The sequence below is a fragment of the Tinamus guttatus genome, unplaced genomic scaffold (assembly GCF_059628265.1).
Source record: "Tinamus guttatus ecotype Peru unplaced genomic scaffold, ASM5962826v1 Tinamus_guttatus_pri_ptg000030l, whole genome shotgun sequence".
NCBI classification, from domain to species: domain Eukaryota; kingdom Metazoa; phylum Chordata; class Aves; order Tinamiformes; family Tinamidae; genus Tinamus; species Tinamus guttatus.
Genome location: NW_028288564.1, coordinates 4,014,453 through 4,034,713, shown reverse-complemented (window position 1 = coordinate 4,034,713; position 20,261 = coordinate 4,014,453). Strand labels below are relative to the sequence as shown.

At 51.1% G+C, this 20,261-nt stretch overlaps 1 pseudogene; it reads left to right on the top strand.

Annotated features, from left to right (window-relative positions):
* Positions 1 to 3,207: 3,207 nt before the first annotated feature.
* On the top strand, positions 3,208 to 4,477 carry LOC148596127 (endoplasmic reticulum lectin 1 pseudogene; annotated as a pseudogene).
* Positions 4,478 to 20,261: the final 15,784 nt, after the last annotated feature.

Below are 20,261 nucleotides of genomic sequence, written 5' to 3'. Positions count from 1 at the left end.
GGCCCTCAGAAGGTCATTCCTCACAATTACCCTTCTTTTCTTTTTAGTGGAGGTAGTCTTAACATATGGGCTTGACTGCCTTACCCTAGACAAACCCCTAGAGGTGTGTCTAGGAACAACCCCAGGTTGTTCCCTGCCTGCGCCAACGGCCGCGCCCCGCCCGCAGTGACGCGCCCCGCTCCTGCCGCTCGCCCTCCCTGGGGCCGCTCCTGCCCCCGCGGGGCTTGGGCCGCCCTCCCTGCTGGCGCCGCCCCCGCTGCCTCAGAGCCGCCCCTGGGGCGGGGCTCGGCGCTGCCCGCTCGGGGCGGGGCTCGGCGCTGCCTCTCGCTCCCTGCGCTTTCCCGCCTCGCGGTCGGGCCCGCGGTTTTGCTGGCCGGGCGAGGCCTCCCGGCGTCAGCGGCCGCTCCGGAGCCTGCCCTGCGAGCCGTTGGGTCTGGCTCCCTGTCGGAAGAGCACTGAGACTCACAGGATCACAGAATGGTTGTTGTGGGAAGGGACCTCTAGAGATCATGTAATCCAACCCTCTGCTCCAGCAGGGACACCCAAGAGTATGGGGCACGGGGCAGCATCCAGGCAGGTTTTGAAGACTCTGACCTACTAATTAGTTTTTGGCTTACTGGCTCTCGCGTCCGAAGGAAAAAGGAGCAAGGAAAGATCATCACGTGCCCTCACGTGCTGGGAAGCCCAAGCTGTGCAGCACTGGTCTCTTTACAAGGAGTAAAATCTCACCGCTTGCCTTTCCTTCCCTACGCCCTTCCCTCCCCAGGTTCCTCAGGGCTGTGTGATCTATCCCAGGGAAGCAGCAGGTTTCCTGGACTGCTCTCTGCCATGACCTTCTTGGATCCTACAAGGGGTTTTATTCCTTTGCCTCTTCTGCAAGCTGATGAGAGGGGTCACATGTGTTTTAGAGGTGGCAACTGTCCGACCACCTTCCTCGGGAACGGGAGGAGTTGATTTGGGCCATCTTTAGAAAAAACATGCACAAAATCCTGTGCTTTCCTTGAATATGGCTTATTCGCTTTTCTGTTCCACCACAGGTTCTCGGAGCTGCACAGCCATCCTTCACTGAGCCTATTGCCCATCTCACTGCCCCAGTCCAAAAGGATTGAGTAGAGCAGTCCCAGGGGATTCAGGGATAGCCATTTGAATTCCACATCTCATGCATATGCCTCCTTTTGGATTAATAAAACCTTGCGTCCTTAAACCAATCCAGAAAAACAATCTGAGACTGGGGCCATGGGGATGCCTTGTTGGAGTGCATGTGACAATTTCTCTCACTCATACAACCCTGTCATGAGTGCATTATGCTCAGAACAATGTGTCAAAAGAGACAAGGACTTGCACCTGTGTAGCCCAACAGTTCTATAACTTTATGTGGAATATCCATTTGAAGTCTAATGTTGCCTCTGGCAGCTGGGGCAAAGGCAGTTGGAATAATTGGTTTGGGGGAAATGCATGAAAATGCAGATATCCTCAATTTTTTATGGATATTTCATCCTTCTTTGTTTCATTTCCTGTTTTTGCACTGCTGCCTTCTACTCTTTACTCTTCCTGAAGTTCTGCCTGAAGGCAGAACCAGGAATAGGAGTCAGCTTTTGTCTGCAACGTGAACGGCTTTCAAGAAAGAGGCCTCACTGCTAGGAAGGAAGAGTCCTCCTAGGAGAGCTTCCACTACACCTCTCAAGAGAGTACTCTCAACAGCCCACCAGACACTCCACAATACTACCACTACACAAGCCTGGTTGGTCAAAGATAAAACGTATAAGGAATGTTGGAGAACAACAACTCACTGTATGCTCTCAATGATCAGGGAATCAACTATACAAATGACCACTAGCCCAGCCCATATGAAGCCCGGGAGTGTGGCCAGGAGGGCCAAAAGGGACTTATGTGGGGATTTCTGAGCTGCAGCATCTCTATCTTTGTCATCACCATGACCTGGAGGAAAGGAGACAATCCCATACATCACTGGGTTCTGCAGTACCAATAATTCCACTGTGTGTTTGGGAATCCCTGGCAATATTACGTTCCAAGTGGAAACTATCACTAATTCTGGGGCCTGGGCACTGATGGATAAAAAATTACATTTATGCTTCTCATGGGCTCATGGCGCCCTGGCCAGTGAAAGCCTGAAGCATCACTAGGGCTAATGGTGCTTCTGAGCTTCAGGGAGGATGTGTGTGCTGGGGAACTTGGATTTCCCAAGAGAGCAATAAGATAGGAAAAGAGAAAGAATACCAATTTTTACAGACAACTTACCCCTGTGATCTGCCTGAGGCTAAAGCCAGGACTCAAGTCTCTGAGGGGGTTGCAGTCAGCCTGGAGCCAGTGACGGGCAATGTCTGCTCAGCAGATGGGGTAGCTGAGCAGAAGATGCGGGAGCTGCAGCTACATGGACAGCGTGTACCCAGGCAGCTCATTGGGAGGCCTCGCACGTGGTCGGTGCGTGATCACCTGCCTGATTGGCTGGTTGGGTTGCTGGGCTCCGCGTGCTGCCCAGGCAGGGCAGGGGCTGCTCCGGGTCAGAAACTACATAAGTTGTGTTTAGCCCTAAATAAAGGTCTTTGGCTCACCATCACAGAGACCTTGCTCCTCAATATGCCCGCAAATGGCGCCCAACGTGGGACTCAAAGACTAGCTGTCTCTCCGGTCGCACTGCCCAGCTGAACTCCGGAATTTATACTGAAAGGAAGCGTCCTTTGTGCATGCACTAAAAGCCTCTTGAAAGAAGTAAGCGGCTGGGAACTACGGGTTCATACCTAATGAAGGAACAGAAGGACCGAGTCCGTTCCTCCACAAGGTACAGCAAATGGCGCCCGAACAGGGACAGAGATAGGTGACAGACCCGCTTGTTGCACGGGGGCGTAGCTCAACTGAACAAAGCCTGAAAGGAAGCTGCGCTCACAAGTGCCTCCTGCAGGACGGAGGTAAGCAGTCAAACACGATGGGGAACTTCAAGACACAGGAGCAGAAAAATGCAGCAGAAGAGTCTGATTTGAAACAGCACATGATACAGGCGCATGAGCAAGAACCGCATCAAAGTACTGATACAGTGTACGACCCACCAACGTGGGATAAGGTCGGGGTGATACTACGGGACAGGGCAGACTTGGCTGGCAGTGGGGGCCGGTGGTGGTGGCTCTGTGGCCGCCTCGGCTCGCCCGGCTCTGTGCAACCCTCAGGCGCCAGGACAGGGAAGTGGCGGCCATGCTGCTTGGTGGGATCCCACTGTGGTCGGTGGGCGGGCCGTGCCGCACCGCCCCCTTCAGGACGAACCGGCCCAGCACCAAGCTCAGCCTGCCCGCAAGTGGTGCTCTGTGTAACTACATCATCATGACCGCTGCGGATATCCTTCCACTCATATCCAGTGGCAGTGAGGAAGAAGAGAAGGGCTACAACGGTCCTACTACAGGAGAATTGTTGGAACGCCTTTTTAAGAAGAGAAAGAAACTCGTCAGAAAATAAGTGTCGAAGAATACTGTCTTGGGAAGATGATGATAAAGAACCCACTGTCAGAACCAGATCAAGAAGAAAAGGAAAATCCAAAAGAGAGTGCAAAAGAGATACCTACAAAAAATGCAGAAAAGCAAATGACCTAATACTATCCTGTAGACATGAGAAATGGCACACCTTGTAGCTTCAGAGAAAAACTACCCGGATCAAGCACAGTGATGTATACCTGCCATCCACAAGCTAAGCACGAGTTTGTCTCCGTAGCTGAAATCACAACTTGTGAATATAAAGGGATTATACTGACACCTCTGTTACGCAGTCATCCTAAATATAGGTTCAGGGCTTCCCCTGTGAATGACATCTTTTGCCAGCCATTACCAGGATCACCACTTAAACTCCATAACCTCAAACAGCTGGAGAAACAGCAAGAATTGATGAAGATGCCTTTTAGAAGAATTCAGGAGGAAGAAATGCATTCAACAAAAAAAGAGAAATTTTCTTCCATCCATAAACCAGTTGCTGTTGGAAACCACCAACTATTCACTGTAGGAACAACCTATATCTCCAAACTGACTGATGACCAACGTACAAAGAGTTTCTTAGTAGTTTTCACTGCTTCCATGGTGGGGGGTTGGTGGAAGTACGAATTCTGCTATGGCAAATATGTTACCATGAGGATAAGGAAAAGGGGATGAGGCCCCACCAATGCTGCAGTATTTTGTCGGAAAAGAACGATCCCAACCTAGTAAAGCCATGGTGGAGGTGCGGGATCCAGGGATGGGCCATTGGGAAAAGCAGTACGACTGATAACATGGGCGCGAGGCTGTGCTTGTGTCTCCACAGATCCAGGCTCGCAGTGGATTCCTGCACCATGGGTCCGACTGACACTCATGGCGGCCTCTTCCTCCCTTTCTTCATTACCCTCACTGGAATCACAATGGCAAAAAAACAAAAAAGGGGGATGTGTTGCAGTCAGCCTGGAGCCAGTGATGGGCAGTGTCTCCTCGGCAGATGGGGGAGCTGAGCGGCAGAGGCGGGAGCTGCAGCCATGTGGCCAGCGCGTGACCAGGCAACTCATTGGGCAGCCTAGAGTGTGATCAGTGTGTGATCCCTTGCCTGATTGGCTGGTTGGGTTGCTGGGCTCCGCATGCTGCCGGGCAGGGCAGAGGCTACTCCAGGCTTGGAAGCTCTGTAAGTTGTGTTTAACCCTAAATAAAGGCCTTTGGCTCACCATCAGAGAGAATCTGCTCCTCAATACGCCCGCATCCAGGGACATCTGGAATTACACACAGAAAAGGTTAAGATACCTGTGGCAACACACCTCTTTGTAAAGGAACCCCAGTGCATTGAAAGGGGTGCCCTATGTAGGCCTAGATTTACACAGCAGCAGAGGGGACTGCACCCACTTTTGCTTGGGAGACAGCAGCTCCCACAGGAAATCCATAGCCATGATTCACCCGTGGGCTTCCCCAGACTCTAACTGCAACCATCTCCACGCACCAGAGACAAAAGTCATCTACAGAAACCCACTCCTGCCTGGTCTGTAATGTTAAGTTAGCCTTAACGTTAACAAATACGCTTGTAGGAGACCACACTTGTATAAGAGACCCTGGACAAGGGAAGGCCCTTGGCAATGCATGCAAGGTGTGAAGTGGTAGGTCACGGCTCTGATCAATCTCTTTCTCCGCCATAAACTGAAGTGTATCCAGACCTGTTTCTGACATCTTAGGTTTAAAACAGTTGCACCTTAATACAGAGTGAAAGCTACCCACCAGCAGCTCTCTCTAATTCCCCCATTATTTCTTTCAGGATTTCAGGAATCCTGATTGGATTTTCCTTTAATGGACTGAGCACCTTTACAGAAAGTCTTAAGTTAAATATCATGGGAACAAGGTAAGCTCAAGTAAATACTGCTTCTGTCAAGCAAAATACAATAGGAGGCCAGTAGGCACTCACCCTCTGTGATTCCCCAGAGTCTCTAATGAGGCATGCAGCTGAGAAGCTGCTTTGCCATCATGTACAGCCACATCTGTAACCAAAGAGACAAGCAGAGCTCCCCTACCTATTTCTGTGAGCTTCCTCACAATTCAATGGCATTAAGAAGTGCAGAACATCTCAGTACAGCAAGGCACATGTCTTTCCCTTGCACGGACACTTAATTCAGTACCTGCAAAGGTCCCCTGTTGCTACAAATTTAAGCATGATGTGAAAGGAGGCCCTAGTGTTGACATAATCTGTAACCACAACACCCAAAAGCCTTCAGGCTTCGCTGAAGACACTGTAAGAAGTATGGCACAAGGCAAAGCACTCACTGCATTTCTCTGAAGCCCTCCCTAAAACCACTGCACTCTTTTGCAGGCATGAGCCGCAGACAAGGACTTAAACTACACAGCCAATGCATAAAACTCTGAAATAGAATGCTAATTCCAGGAAGAAAATACAATTCCACTACTTACTCCGGCCAAGCTCCTGAAGCTCAAAGAGGGGAGCCAAATGAGGAGCCAGCTGAGGGGCTGGAAGGTCACTGCCTGAGGAATATCTGGAATGGAACACAGACAAGCTTTCATTACAGGCTGTGAGATCCTTCTGGAGAAGTGACTTGCCAGGAACAGAAAGGGAAATGGGGAACACACAAGTTGTTCAAGATTCTCCCAGCTCTAGGAGGGCCAGCCTGGAGCCTGGCACCTCTCCAAATTGCTCTTGTGCCGCTACTCCACAGCCCCCAAGCACCCCAGGACAAACACGCAGCCCCTTAGTGTTTTCTACAGGGGAAGTCTCTAATGCACCCCAAGGAAACCTAACCTCTAGTAAAAGGCAACCTCCACAACTGCAGGACAACAAGGATTGTTCACATGGCTCACATGCAGGAGCCCACTGGCCAGTGGAAACCTGACCCACCACTTATTCTGCTGCCCTTTGGTCAGGGCATGTGCCTTACAGACCTTGGCTTCCTCAGCTCTGCACAGCAGAGTGGGAAAAGGAATGATCACTTGTTCTACTGCAGATCTGATGACCACTCACCTCCAGGTTCAAATCTGGAATCCAGCTAGGAAGAGTGATCTCCATCATTTAAGGCCAGATCTGTCACTAAACACACATGGAAACAGCTCCCATTACTTATGTCCTTAGGCTTCTTCAGATTTCAGTGGTGGTCAACGGCAGCAGGGATCAGAGAACCACACCAAGGTACTTGTCCTTCCACTTGTGACCATCCTGCAAATGCTCGCTGGATGCATGCACAGGCACTGTAAGGGTGCAAATCAAAGGCCTCACAGAGTGGCCAGGAAAAAGGACACCCTGGAACTCACAGAAGCTGTAACCTCAATCCCATGATGCCCTGCTGGCTTTGCAGACACCTTTGGAAGCAGCACAAAGACTTTGCAAGGGAAAGCAGCCTGTGGCCTATTGCGGATGGCAGCCCAGGTTGCACTCTACTCTCCTGTGGGTCTGAGGATCAGCCAAGCACCTATTCAGTCACACTACACACCAAGAAAAAAAACTGGAAACTGAGAAGCTTCTTCTACGAAGTGAATATATCTGGACTACTTACCCTGAGGATCCTCCTGAGGCTCCGCAGCAGCATATGGCTGAAAAGCCCCATAACCATTGCCTACAGGCAGAGCAGGAACCGAACATATAGGTGGTAAGCATTCTTTACAAATTGTTAACAACTTCTTCACAAGGTAATTGTAAGGAATAGAAGGGGGGGCGGATCACATCATGACATTGGACATATACATAGGTCAATATTCTGAAAGGTGTGTAGGGGCAGAGAGGACCATTTTTCTGCAACTTGGCAGCTCCCAAAGTCAAGAAACGCTGCACAACTTACCCCTGGGGTTCCCCTGGGGCCCCAGAGCACTTGAACGAACTGAGAGGGAAGGATAAATTACAATTTCAGGTGAACAAAATAGTGGAAAGAAAGTAGTCGTTCTTTAAGGGAAATAAAATTTTACTGTGTACCCCTGGGAAGTCCTTGGGGTTCCAGTTCATGATCCAGCTGAAAAGCTGGATAATCCTTGATAACCACACCTGTTACGAAGCTGAGATGAGAACAGGGTCTCATGTGAGCAGTTCTGCGTGCAGCTAAAGGCAAGGGCCGCTCCAGCAGAGCGCGGCTTTCAGGCTTTGCAGGGCAGGTCCCCAGAGCACTCACCTCCATGGCCACAGAGGAGTCCACCTGCCCGTAGGCAGCTCTCACAGTAAACCCATAGTCACAACTCGCCCATGGGGTTCTGCAGACACTAAATGCAATAATCTCCACACACCAGAGACAAAAGCAACAAAAGCCATCTTCAGAAATCCACACAGGACTTACTTTAGAACATGCCCCATACCCCAGCTAGTCTTAACTTTAACAAACATGCTGAAGAACATGCTCATAGAAGAGACCCTGGAGAAGTTCGGCAACGTGCCACTGCATGCAAGGTGTGAAGTGGTGGGTCACGGCTCGGATCAACTTTTCTCCTGCGTGAGCTGCAGTGTATCCAGATCTGTTTCTGAAACCTGAGGTTGACAATGGCTGTACAAAGAGTGAAAGCTACCCACCAGCTGCTCTCTCCAATTCCTTCATGATTTTCTTTAGGATTTCAGAAGGGTCATGATTTGCTTTTCCCTTGGGAGACGGAGCACCTATACAGAAAGTCTTAAGTTAAATATCATGGGAACAAGATAAGCATAAATAAATGCTGCTTCTTTCAACCAAACCACAAAAGGAAGCAGGTTGGGACCACTCCACTGCACGATTCCCCAGAGACTCTAATCCATCACCCAGCTGAGAAGCTGCTTGGCCATCATCTGTGGCCACATCTGAAACGAAAAAGACAAGCAGTGCTCTCCCTACCTATTTCTGTGAGCTTCTTCAGATCTGAACGGCAGTGAAGGAGCACAGCACCTCTCCTTACACTAAGGCACTTTTCTTGCTTTGAAAGGCTTTGAGAGGCTTTTGAAGACACTTAATCTGCAAAAGTCCCATGTGGCTACAACTCTAAGTATGCTGTGAAAAGATGTCCTGGTGTTTGCATAATCTATAACCACAACGCAAACAAGTCATCTGGTTCTGGTGTCTCCCTGGGGGACACCACTGGCCGCAGGCTTCCAACTAGACTATGCGCTATTTATCACAACCGTCTGAGCTCTGCCATGCAGCCAGTTCTTGATCCACCTCACTGTATACTCATGTAAACTGCACTTCCTGAGCTTCCCTTGGAGGATGTTATGGGGGACATTATGTTATGTCGAAAGCCTTGCTGAAGTCAAGCTAGACAACATCCACCAATCTCCCCTCATCCAGGCAGTCAGTCATCCCATAACCATCATAGAAGGTTATCAGGCTGGTTAAACATGGCATCCACTGGAGAAATCCCTGCTGACCACTCCTGATCACCTTCTTTTCCTTGACATGCCTATGGATAGCCTCCAGGATGAGCTACTTCATCACCTTTCCAGGGGTGGAGGTGAGGCTGACCAGCCTGTCCTGGGTCCTCTTCTTGCCCTTTTTGAAAACTGGAGTGACGTTGAATTTCTTTCAGTCTTCCAGCACTTCTCCTGTACTCCTTGACCTCTCGAAGATGATAGAGAGTGGCTGAGCAATAATGTCCACCAGTTATCTCAGCACCTGCAGGTGCATTCCATCGGGGTTCGTAGATTTGTGGGCATCTAGTTTGCTAAATAAGCTCTAACACAATCCTCTTTAACCAGGGTAAAGTCTTCCTCTCTCCAGATTTTCTCTGTAGTTTGTGGGGACTAGCCTTAGCAATAAAGACAGAAGGAAGGAAGGCATCTAGTAACTCCACCTTCTCTGTATCCTCCGCCCTCTAAGCACTCACCCTGTTAAGCAGTGGACCCACATTTTCCCTAGTCTTTCTGTTGCTGCTGCTGTATCTGTAGAAACCCTTCTTGTTGTCCCTGACATCTCCTGTTAAATTTTATTTCAAAAGGGCCTTGGCCTCCCCTGCCACATCCCTGCATTTTCTGACAATATTCCTATATTCCTTGCAAGTGGTCTGTCCCTTCTTCCACGTCGTGTATGTTTTGTTTTTCTGTTTAACTTTCCCAAGAACTCCTTGCCCATCCACGCAGGTCTCCTGTCCCCCTTGCTTGACTTCTTTCCTGTGGGGATGCACCGATCCGGACCTTGGAGGAAATGGTACTTGAATAATAGCTAGCTCTCCTGGACACCCTTTCCTCCTAGGGCCCTGGCTCAGGGGGATTCCTCCAAGGAGGTCCCTGAGGAGGTCAGAGTTAGCACTCTTGAAGTCCACGGTTGCAATCCCATTTCTTGCCCAGTTTCCTCCTCAAAGAATCTTGAACTCCCACATTTTGGGGTCACTGCAGCTGAGACTGCCCCCAGCCTACACATTTCCAACCAGACCTACTATTTGTTAGCACAAGGTCCAGCAGTGCCCTTCTGCTTGTTGGCTCATCTACCACCTGCATCAAGAAGTTATCCGCAATGTCCTGCAGGAACCTCTGGGTCTCTTTGTTCCTAGCTGTGTGGTCATCCCAGCAGATATTGGGGTAGTTAAAGTCTCCCATAAGGACCAGGAGGCTACTTCCAGTTGTCTGTATACAGCCTCATCCACTTCCACTTCCTCATCAGGTGGCCTATTCTAAACACTCAGGACAGTGTCTCCCCTGCTGGCCTGCCCTTTAATCCCCACACACAGGCTCTCAACTCATGCTTCATCCTCCCCTAGGCAGAGCTCCATACATTCCAGTTGCTCTCCCACATAAAGAGCAACTCCACCATTCCACCTTCCTTGCCTGTCCTTCCCAAAAGGCACAAAGCCAGCCATGGCCACATTCCAGTCATGAGAGCTGTCTCACCATGTCTCAATAACTGCAATGAGATCATGGCCTTGCAATTGCACACGCATCTGTAGTTCCCCTTGTTTATTCCCCATGCTGTGTGCATTTGAAGCATTTGAGTTAGGCTCCCAACGTGACTCTAGCTGGAGCATCTACAGTTTGACCATGTAGGCCTTCAGCAGCTTTCCTGCTAAAATGTGTTCGTTCTCCAGGCATCCTTTTCTAGCTCTGGTATTAACCTGAATGGCATGGCATGCCATCCCATAACTTACCACCAGCATTCCTGATGATATCCTCCTCCCCTGTGGAATCTAGTTTAGGGCCCTATCAATAAGCCCCACTAGCCCATGACCAAGGATCCTCTTCTCCCTTTGGGAAACACGAATCCCATCCAATGCCAGCATGCCAGTTGCCATGGAAGGCTTCCTGTTGCCAAAAAACCCAAAGCTTTAACAATGACACCAGCCATGAAAAATTCAACCCCATGAGAAGCATATGGGCTGGTCACTAGGTTGGCAGCACCCATTGCCCCCTCAAAAGATCCTCTGCTGTTCCCTCTCCTGCAAGCTGGCAGCAGGGGTGACAAGTGTTTTCAGAGGTTGCAACTGCCTGCCACTTTCTTGTGCACAGGTACGAGACAGCTTGTGGACACTTTAAAAGAGCACACAGGATGCTGTGCTTTCCTTGAGTAGTCTTGTATTCAAGCATTCATCGGAGGGGCTCCAGGGAGCCGCTCCAAATTTCATCTGCATCCACCATCGGGAGGAAGGAATCCCTAAGGACAGCCCAAGTGGGAAACGGCAGTGATGGGACGGAGAGCATCCCTTGACGGAGCGCATCGCTCTGACAGCACCCCTAACTCACCCAACCTTGCCAGAACTTCTGTGCATTGCACCCAGACACAATGGACCGAGACAGCCAAGGACTCCCAACAGTTTAGCCCAACAGTTTTCTTAGTCCGTTCAGAAGAGGGACAAGGAAGCAACTGCTGTTATTGCTGAGATTCTCATTTTCAACAGCAAACTCCTCCTTTTTTCTGTTGCTCCCTGCTTGCGTGTTCTCTTCCTCTTCTGTAGGATCTTCTTCATCGGAGGCAGCATCACGATTAGCTGTCAGCTCTTTGCTGCAACAACGAGAAGGGCTTTCAGGAAAGAGGCCTCACTGCTAGCAAGGAAGAGTCCTCCTAGGAGAGCTTCCACCACACCTCTCAACAGAGCACTCTCAACAGCTCACCAGGCACTCCACAATACTACCACTACATTGGTCAAAGATAAAACGTGTAAGGAATGTTGGAGGACAACAACTCACTGTATGCTCTCGATGATCAGGGAAGCAACTATACAAATGACCACTAGCCCAGCCAGTAGGAAGCCCGGGAGTGTGGCCAGGAAGGCCAAATGGGTCTTCTGTCGGGATTTCTGAGCTGCAGCCTCTGTATTTTTGTCATCATCATGACCTGGAGGAAAGGAGACAATCCCATACATCACTGCATTCTGCAGTACTGATAATTCCACTGTGTGTTTGGGAATCCCAGGCAATATTACGTTCCAGAGGATACTATCACTAATTCTGGTGCATTGGCACTGATGGACATAAAATACATTTACACTTCTCATGGGCTCATAGCGCCCTGGCCAGTGAAAGCCTGAAGCATCACTAGGGCTAATGGTGCCTCTGAGCTTCAGGGAGGACGTGTGTGCTGGGGAACTTGGATTCCCCAAGAGGGCAATAAAATAGGAAAAAAGAAAGAATACAGAAGACAACAGACAACCTACCCTTGTGATCTCCATGAGGCTCAAGCAAAGGCTCCTTCCCCGGAGCAGGTGGAGAAGCAGGGCCTCCAGGGACATCTGGGATTACACACAGAAAAGGGTAAAACACTTTTGTAAAGGAAACCCAGTGCATTGAAAGGGATGCCCTACATAGGCCTACATTCGCACAGCAGCAGAGGGGACTGCACCCTCTTTTGCTTTGAAGATGGTCGCTCTCACAGGAAATCCATAGCCATGATTCACCCGTGGGCTTCCCCAGACACTAATTGCAACCATCTCCATGCACAAGAGACAAAAGCCATCTACAGAAACCCACTCCTGCCTGGTCTGCAATGTTAAGCTAGCCTTAACATTAACAGATGTGCTGAAGACTACGCTTGTAAAAGAGACCCTGGACAAGGGAAGCCCCTGGGCAATGCATGCAAGGTGTGAAGTGGTGGGTCACGGCTCTGATCAATCTCTTTCTCCGGCATAAGCTGCAGTGTACCCAGACCTTTTTCTGAAACCTCAGGTTCAAAACAGTTGCACCTTAACACAGAGTGAAAGCTACCCACCAGTGGCTCTCTCCAATTTCCCCATGATTTCCTTTAGAATTTCAGAAGAATCCTGCTTGGGTTTTCCTTTAGGAGACTGAGCACCTATACAGAAAATCTTGAGTTAAATATCATAGGAACAAGGTATGCTAAAATAAATACTCTTTCTCTCAAGCAAAGCACAACAAGAGGCAAGCAGGCACCACTCACCTCTATGATTCCCCAGAGTCTCTAATGAGGCATCCAGCTGAGAAGCTGCCTTGCCGTCATCTACAGCCACATCTGTAACCAAAGAGACAAGCAGAGCTCTCCCTACCTATTGCTGTGAGCTTCCTCACAATTCAATGGCATTAAGGAGCGCGGAACATCCCAATACACCAAGGCGCTTGTCATGTCCTTTCACTCCACAGTCTTTTTCAGACACTTGTCAGCCCCATGCAAAGGTCCCACATGGCTACAAATCTAAGCACTTTGTGAAAGGAGGCCCTGGTGTTCACATAATCTGTAACCATAACCCCAACAAGTCATCCGGTTCCGTTGTAAGCATGGGAGGAAGCGAGAAGCACAAAAACGGAGGATTGAGGCAAAGCACCTAGCGCAGATCTCTGAAGTCTTCCCAAACCCCCACCAGCTCTTCTGCACATATGAGCCTTGAACAAGGAATTAAGCTACACAGCCCATGCCTAAAAATCTCTGAAACCAAAGGCTTGAAGGAATTGAATACAAATCCCACAGCTTACTCCGGGCAGGCTCCTGAGGCTCAAAGATGGCAGTCAAATGAAGAGCCAGCTGAGGAGCCAGAAGGTCACTGCCTGCACGAACATCTGCAAGGAAACACAGACAAGTTTTCATTACTGGCTGTGAGACGGAAAGGGGAAGGGGGAACACACATGTTCTTCAAAAATCTCCCAGCTCCAGGGGTCCAAGACCTGACACCTCTCCAAATCACCTTAGAGGTGCCACCCCGCAGCCCTCAAGCACCCCAGGACAAACACGCAGTCCCTTGGTGTTTTCTACAGAGGGGGTCTCTAATGCCCACCAAGGAAACCCTACCTCTAGCAAAAGACAACCTGCTGAACCACAGGACAACAGGGATCGTTCACACAGCTCACTCTGGAGCCCACTGGCCAGTGGAAACATGACCCAGCACTATCCCTACTTGTTCTGCTGCCCTTTGGTCAGGGCATGTGCCTTGCAGACTTTGGCTTCCTCAGCACTGCCCTGCAGAGTGGGAAAAGGAATGCTCGCTTGTTCCACTGAGGATCTGAGGATGACTCACCTCCAGATACAAATCCGGGATCCAGATGCGAAGAGCGATCTCCGACACTTAGGACCATATCTGTGAGGAAGCACACACGGAAACATCTCCCATTACTTATTCACATAGGTTTCTTCAGATTTCAGTGGCAGTGAATTCTTCAGATTTCAGTGGGAAACGGATAACCACACCAAGGCACTTGTCCTTCCACTCATGACCATCCTGCAAACGCTTGCGGGGTGCATGCACAGGCACCGTAAGGGTTCAAATCTACAAATCCCCATCATGGAGCGGCCAGGAGAAATGTCACCTTGGAACTCAAACAAGCTGCAACCTCTCAGTTCACGCTCTACTCTCCTATGGGTCTGAGCATCAGCCAAGAACTGATTCAGTCACACTGCAGACCAAGAAAAGACCAAGGAAACCTACAAGCTTCTTCTATGAAGGGAATACAACTGGACTACTTACCCTGAGAATCCTCCCAAGGCTTGACAGCACTAGGTGGTGGAAAAGCCGAATAACCTTTGTCTACAGGTGAAGCAAAAAAAAAAAAAAAAAAAAACACATAGGTGGCAAGTTTTCCTTACAAGCTGGTAAAAACTTCTTTACAAGGCAATACTGAGGAATAGAAGTGTGTATGTGTTGGAACAGGGGTAAGATCATGACATGGCACAGATACATTGGTTAACAGGATCAAACGTGTGAAACGGTGGGGAGGACCTTTTTCCTGCCACCTGGCAGCTCTCAAAGTCAAGAAATGCTTCACAACTTACCCGTGGGGTTCCCCTCGGACCCCAGATCACTTGGACGAACTGAAGGGGAAAGATCAACTACATTTTCAGGCGAACAAAATAGTGCAAAGAAAGATATTTCAGGGAAGTAAAGCTGACTACATACCCTTGGGAAGACCTGCAAGTTCTACTTCATGATCCAGCTGAGAAGCTGGATAATCCTTGATAACCACACCTGTAATGAAGCCAATATGAGAACAGGGACTCATAAGCAGCTGAGGGCAAGAGCCGCTGGAGCAGAGGGCGGCTTCCGGGCTTTGCAGGGCAGGTCCGCAGAGCACTCACCTCCAGGCTGTCCAGGAGGGTCCCCGCTGGCCTGCGGCCAAGCCCGGGCCTCGCCGCCAGGTCCCGCTGTGCCGGCGCGCGGGACAGGAGGTTCCGTCACGCAGCGCCGGGCGCTGCTGCAGGCCCCGCTCGCGCTCCGCCCCCGCGCCCGTGGCCCCTCCTGCCAGGGCTCCCAGCCCGTCGCCGCCCTCGCAGCCCTCGCGCCGTCGCTCGCTCCGCGGGGCCGCCCCGGCCCGGCCCGCCCGCCCTACCTGGGCCCGGCGCTGCCCGCGGAGCAGCGCGGCTCTCCCGGGCACGCAGGGCCGCCACGAGGCCGAGCAGCAGCAGCAGGCGGCGCCCGGCGGCGGACGCCCCCCGCGCTCGCTCCATGCTGCCCGTGGCGAGCGCACCCCGCTCCGCGCCTCTCCGCGCCTCTCCGCACCGCTCCTCAGGGGCAGCACAGCGAAGCGCCCCGCCGAGGCAACGCAGCGCAGCCGCGCAAGGCACCGCGCCGCAGCAGCTCCGCGCCACGCACCGCTGCAGCGCAGCTCCGCGCCCCGCTACCGCCCGGCACCGCGCGGCGCAACGCAACAAGCAGCGCAGCAGCGCGACGCGGGACGGGGCAGCGCAGCGCGGGGCCCGTCTGTGAGCTCACGGCCGCCGTCCCTCCCTCCCTCCGGCGCTAACGGCACAGAGGCCTCCCGCGCACCCCGCCCTGCCGCCGGGTCCCTGCCCTGTGCGGACAGCCCGGGGCTGCTGGCGCCCGCGCTCCTGCTGCCCCGGGAGCCCCCGGGGCAGCCGCCCCTCTTGACACACCTCACTGTCCACTCTTCTAACCCCTACTTCCTGAGTTTGTCAGTGAAGTGATGCTGTGGGACACAGTGCCAGGAGCTTTGCTGCAGTCAATTCAGATGACACCCACTGCCCTCTCCTCCTCTCCCTAGTCATCACAGAAGGCTACCAGATTGGTATAGCATGATTTCCCCTTGGCAACTCCATGTCTTCCCAGCAGATACCCGGGTGGTTATAGTCTTAACAGTGAAGGTGACAGAGCACTGGAACAGGTTGCCAAGAGAGGTTGTGGAGTCTCCTTCTCTGGAGATCTTCAAAACCTGCTTGGACGCAGTCCTGTGCCACATGCTCTAGGTGACCCTGCGTGTGCAGGGGGGTTGGACTAGATGACCTCTCTAGAGGTCTCTTCCGACCTTAAGCATTCTATGATTCTATGATTCTCCTTGTCTTCTTCAAGGCATTCCCATGGTCCCCTGCATTGCCCTTTCTTCTCTACCACCATCTCTGTTTAGAGCAGCTTGTTTTGCACAACTTTGGTGTTACAGGACTAGAGCTCCCGAAGGCCCAGATTCTGGGTGTTTCCACACTACCCCCAAGCAGCAACTCCAAGACTGGCTGGAGAGCTTTCCTTTTCCATCCACTGCTCATGTGCTCCTGATGAGATGGCCAATTACCCTAGCTCCTTGCTTGCCTTTTGTTACACTTTTGAGTAGTGCAAAAAAGTCTTCTACTTCTTCCTTAATTCTTTCAGCTGTGATTCTGACAGTGTGTTAAGAGTGGTGCAGACAAACACTCACATTTGTACTGTGTCTGGAGGGAGAGGAGGAGCAGCTGGAGGGGCTCTGTCAACTCCATAGAGGGAGTGCTCTCGTTGTAGGAATGCTTTTTTCACCATTCCCACAGTGTATGAACACCTGGGATTTTGATACTTTACAGAAGTAATTGCAGGCAGTAAAATCAAGCTTGCTGTTTTACTTCCCCAAATGTGAGGAAGGAATACACGTACATTGTTGTCACCACTGCTAAGGAATTGCTGCTCTTTGGCCAACCCAGGAGGTTATTGTCACTAATCCTATTTCAAGCTGGTTCGACATGAAGTGTAGGAGACCTTCTTCCTGCAAAGGTGAGAGGAATGAAGAACAGAGGTGCTAGGCTCCCAACGTGACTCTTTCTAGCTGGAGCATCTACAGTTTGACCATGTAGGCCTTCAGCAGCCTTCCTGTTAAAATGTGTTCGTTCTCCAGGCTCCAGGAATCCTTTTCTAGTTCTAGTATTAACCTGAATGGCATGGCATGCCATCCCATAACTTACCATCAGCATTCCTGATGATATCCTCCTCCCCTGTGGAATCTAGTTTAGGGCCCTATCAATAAGCCCCACTAGCCCATGACCAAGGATCCTCTTCTCCCTTTGGGAAACACGAATCCCATCCAATGCCAGCATGCCAGTTGCCATGGAAGGCTTCCTGTTGCCAAAAAACCCAAAGCTTTAACAATGACACCAGCCATGAAAAATTCAACCCCATGAGAGGCATATGGGCTGGTCACTTGGTTGGCAGCACCCATTGCCCCCTCAAAAGATCCTCTGCTGTTCCCTCTCCTGCAAGCTGGCAGCAGGGGTGACAAGTGTTTTCAGAGGTGGCAACGGCCTGCCACTTTCTTGTGCACAGGTACGAGACAGCTTGTGGACACTTTAAAAGAGCACACAGGATGCTGTGCTTTCCTTGAGTAGTCTTGTATTCAAGCATTCATCGGAGGGGCTCCAGGGAGCCGCTCCAAATTTCATCTGCATCCACCATCGGGAGGAAGGAATCCCTAAGGACAGCCCAAGTGGGAAACGGCAGTGATGGGACGGAGAGCATCCCTTGACGGAGCGCATCGCTCTGACAGCACCCCTAACTCACCCAACCTTGCCAGAACTTCTGTGCATTGCACCCAGACACAATGGACCGAGATAGCCAAGGACTCCCAACAGTTTAGCCCAACAGTTTTCTTAGTCCGTTCAGAAGAGGGACAAGGAAGCAACTGCTGTTATTGCTGAGATTCTCATTTTCAACAGCAAACTCCTCCTTTTTTCTGTTGCTCCCTGCTTGCATGTTCTCTTCCTCTTCTGTAGGATCTTCTTCATCGGAGGCAGCATCACGATTAGCTGTCAGCTCTTTGCTGGAACAACGAGAAGGGCTTTCAGGAAAGAGGCCTCACTGCTAGCAAGGAAGAGTCCTCCTAGGAGAGCTTCCACCACACCTCTCAACAGAGCACTCTCAGCAGCTCACCAGGCACTCCGCAATACTACCACTACATAAGCCTGGTTGGTCAAAGAGAAATCGTGTAAGGAATGTTGGAGGACAACAATTCACTGTATGCTCTCGATGATCAGGGAAGCAACTATACAAATGACCACTAGCCCAGCCAGTAGGAAGCCCGGGAGTGTGGCCAGGAAGGCCAAATGGGTCTTCTGTCGGGATTTCTGAGCTGCAGCCTCTGTATCTTTGTCATCACCATGACCTGGAGGAAAGGAGACAATCCCATACATCACTGCATTCTGCAGTACTGATAATTCCACTGTGTTTGGGAATTCCAGGCAATATTACGTTCCAAGAGGAAACTATCACTAATTCTGGTGCATTGGCACTGACGGACATAAAATACATTTACACTTCTCATGGGCTCATAGCGCCCTGGCCAGTGAAAGCCTGAAGCATCACTAGGGCTAATGGTGCCTCTGAGCTTCAGGGAGGACGTGTGTGCTGGGGAACTTGGATTCCCCAAGAGGGCAATAAAATAGGAGAAAAGAAAGAATACAGAAGAAGACAGACAACTTACCCCTGTGATCTCCATGAGGCTGAAGCAAAGGCTCCATCCCCCGAGGAGGTGGAGAGGCACGGCCTTCAGGGACATCCGAGATTACACACAGAAAAGCAAGATTGCTGAGGGAGCAATGCAAAATGGAGAGGAATGGATGAGATGAGCATGGAGGGCTGTGCTGCCATTCCATCAGACCTGGGCAGGCGCGAGAGATCGGTGGAGAGAAACCTCATGATGTTCAGCAAAGGCAACTGCAGGATCCTGCACCTGGGAAGGAGGAAACCCAGGAACAGCTGGACAGCAGGCTGACCCTGAGGCAGCAATGTGCCCTTATGGCCAAGAAGGCCAGTGTCACCGGGGGTGCCTTAGGCAGAGTATTGCCACGGGTCTCAGGAGGTGATCCTCCTCCTGTACTCAGCCCTGGTGAGGCCACATCTGGCATGTGTGTCCAGGTCCAGGCTCCTAACTGGAAAAAGTACTGAAGAGAGTCCTGTGTAGAGATTTCCTTGCAGAGGGGGTTGGATTTACTGGGGAGCAGGCAGCATGAACAGTGGTGGCGCAGAGGGTGAGCAAACCTGAAGGAGTCAGCTTGTTCTGTTTATTTGAGTTGATTATGCAAATTTTGACTTGGGAGTGCATCACCGGTTTCCTATGCACGCAAGCATGCATGTTCCATGAGCCCCTCTGCCTGAAGGGGGAGTGTCACTCCTTCCTGATGACATCCGTAGGTGAGTTTTGCACACGTCAAAGAGGGTCAGCTGCCCTGAGGGCTCCCGGGGGCAGTGGGAGCATGAGCGTCAGCAGCCCTGGGCTGCCCACACAGGGCAGGGGTGCGGGGGTGCGCAGGGGGCGCCCTGCGCCGGCTGCCGCTTATCGGGAGGAAGGCAGGGAGGGAGGGCGATCATGAGCTCACAGAGGGGCCCCACACTTCTCAGCTGGATCACGCAGTGGAATACCAAGGACTTCCCAGGAGTACGTAGCCAATCTTTACTTCTCTGAAAGAACTATTTTGTTTGCCTGAAATTCTACTTCATCATTCCCCATCAGGTAATCCTGGTGCTTTGGAGACCCAGGGAAGCCACCGAGGTAAACTCTGAAGCATTTCATGACTTCGAGAGCTGCCAGGTGACAGGGAAATGGTCCTCCCAGGCCCTACAAACCTTTGAGACTTTTGACCTATGTATATGTCCCCTGTCATGAAGCAATGCTCCCACTTCCATTGCTTGCAACTGCCTTGTGAAGAAGTTCTTGGCAGCTTGTAAGGACAAGTTGCCACGTAAATGTTGGGTTACTGCTCTGCCTGTAGGGAACAGTTATGTGGCTTTTCAGCCATATGCTGCTGCGAAGCCTCAGGAGGATCCTCAGGGTAAGTAGTCCAGATATAATCACTTCGTAGAAGAAGCTTCTCAGTTTCCAAGTTTTCTTGGTGTGTAGTGTGACTGAATCAGTGCTTGGCTGATGCTCAGACCACAGGAGAGTAGAGTGCAACCTGGGCTGCCATCCACAATAGGCCATAGGATGATTTCCTTGCAAAGTCTTTGTGCTGCTTCCAAAGGTGTCTGCAAAGCCAGCAGGGCATCATTGGCTTGAGGTTACAGCTTCTGTGAGTTCCAGGGTGTCCTTTTTCCTGGCCACTCCATGTTGGCTTAGATTTGTACCCTTACAGTGCCTGTGGATGCACCCGGCAAGCATTTGCAGGATGGTCACGAGTGGAAGGACAAAACAAGTGCCTTGGTGTGGTTCTCTGCTCCCCACTGTCATTCATTACCACAGGAATCTGAAGA